The sequence below is a fragment of the Microcebus murinus genome, chromosome 6, assembly GCF_040939455.1.
Source record: "Microcebus murinus isolate Inina chromosome 6, M.murinus_Inina_mat1.0, whole genome shotgun sequence".
NCBI classification, from domain to species: domain Eukaryota; kingdom Metazoa; phylum Chordata; class Mammalia; order Primates; family Cheirogaleidae; genus Microcebus; species Microcebus murinus.
The window spans coordinates 51,852,755-51,854,960 of NC_134109.1; the positions used below are offsets into that span (position 1 = coordinate 51,852,755).

Sequence of the window (2,206 nt, forward strand, 5' to 3'; positions counted from 1 at the left end):
CCATGGCCACTTTATGGGTGCAGATCCTGACAAAACAATTCTCAAGTTGCCAAGCAGGTTAAAGGCAGTCAAAACAACGGTGACAGTCATAACGGAAACACAGCCTGCATTGCTTGCTGCAAAGATATGGGTGCTATGAAGCAGAACCACTGATATGCGCCTTGGAAAACATGAAGTGCACTGCATAATACAACAAACCATTTCCGTTATGTGGGAAAAAGTGTTTTTCCGCACATTATAGAATCTTAAGTTTTCTTCACATCAATTTGTTTTTTTTGGAGGGAGAGAGCGTATCATTATAAGCTAAAGAAGCTTTTTGTCCCCATCTTAGTAGTCAGTACTAAGTCAATACAATGAAATGGGTTGAAACTAATTAATTTCCAGATCATTAAGGGAAATGCCATATTGTTAAATGACCACTTCAGAGTCGCTGCCGCCGCTGTCCGGAGAGCCCAAGCGCAGAGCCGCGCGCCACGCGGGAGATCGTGCACAGCCAGGCAGGCCAGTGCGGGAACCAGATCAGCACCAGGTTTTGGGAAGTGAGTGAACATGGTATCAATCCGGCCAGAGGCTACGTGGGTGACTCGGTGCTGCAACTGGAGAGAATCAACGTCTACTACAATGAGTCATTGTCTCAGAAATGTGTGCCCAGGACACCCTGGTGGACTTGGAGCCAGGCACCATGGACAGTGTGCGGTCCCGGCCTTTTGGGCAGCTCTTCTGGCTCGACAATTTCATTTTCTGCCAGACGGGTGCAGGGAACAACTGGGCGACCACCGCTCGGAGGGTGCTGAGCTGGTGGACTCGGTCCTGGACGTGGTGCGCAAGAAGTACGAGCACTGCGACTGCCTGCAGGGCTTCCAGCTGACCCAGTCGCTGGGCGGGGGGCATCAGCGTCATGCCCTAGCCCAAGGTCTCAGAAACCGTGGTGGGGCCCTGCGATGCCACCCTCTCTGTGCCACCAGGCGTTGGAGAACACGGATGAGACCTACTGCATCGACAAGGCGCTCTACTGCACCTACTTCCACACGCTCAAGCTGACCACAGCCACCGACGGGGACCTCAAACCACCTGGTGTTGGCCACCACGAGTGGGGTCATCTCCTCGTTGCACTTCCTGGGCCAGTTCAACCCCAACCTGCGCAAGCTGGCCATGAATATGATGCTCTTCTCCCACCTGCGCTTCTTCATGTGGGTCTTCGAACCCCTGACCAGCACAGCAGCCAGCAGTATCGCTCCCTCACAGTGCCCGACCTCACCCAGCAGATGTTCAACGCCAAGAACATGATGGCAGCCTGCTACTTGCACCACCTGCAGCACTTGACCATGGCCACCGTCTTCCTGGGCCTCATGTCCATGAAGGAGGTAAATGAGCAGATGCTGGCCACCCAGGACAAGAACAGCAGCCACTTCCTGAAGTGGATCCCCAACAACGTCAAGGTGGCTGTGTGCAACATCCTGCTCTGCAGCCTGAAGATGATGGCCACCTTCATCTACAACAGCACGGCACTCCAAGAATCGCTGAAGTGCATCTCGGGGCATTACTCACAAGCCCTTTCTACACTGGTTCACAGGCCAGGGCATGGATGAGATAGAGTTCACTGGGGTTGAGAGCAACATGAACGACCTGGTGTCCAAGTACCGGTAGTACCAGGGAACCACCATGAACAGGGAAGAAACTTTTGAGGATGACAAAGAGGAGATCAATTAATAGAGGAACTTCCCTAGCTCAGATGCTAAAAAAACACATGTTCCTTCTCTAACCCTGGTGCATCTTACCCTGATGGCCTCTGAATGGTGCGCTGGTCTAAATGTGTGGGTATAGGCCCCTCACAAATGCAACAAAGTGCTATTAACAGTCATCTGGAATAAAGAAAATACTTAAAAATAGTAGGAGGGATTCTAACTCATCAGAAGATCAGATTCTCTACTAGAGGACTTGAAAGAGATAACTAAGGGGCCATTAAAGGCTGAAGAAATAAACCTCACCTTGCCTTACATGTTCAGTCACATCTGAGAGTTAGCAGGGAAGTATGATAATCTTTTTTCATCCTTTGTGATGAAACCTGAAGGTGTGCAGTGTTGTCTAATTTGAATATACAATATGAAATTTTGAAACAATCAATTCATAATAAAATACTAAACTTGTCAAAAAAATAAATGACCACTTCATTCAAAGTGTGTGTTACTCTTTGTTATTCTGTTTG

At 49.5% G+C, this 2,206-nt stretch overlaps 1 pseudogene; it reads left to right on the plus strand.

The window, feature by feature from the left end:
• Positions 1–682: 682 nt before the first annotated feature.
• LOC105881208 (tubulin beta-5 chain pseudogene) lies at positions 683–1,710 on the plus strand (annotated as a pseudogene).
• Positions 1,711–2,206: the final 496 nt, after the last annotated feature.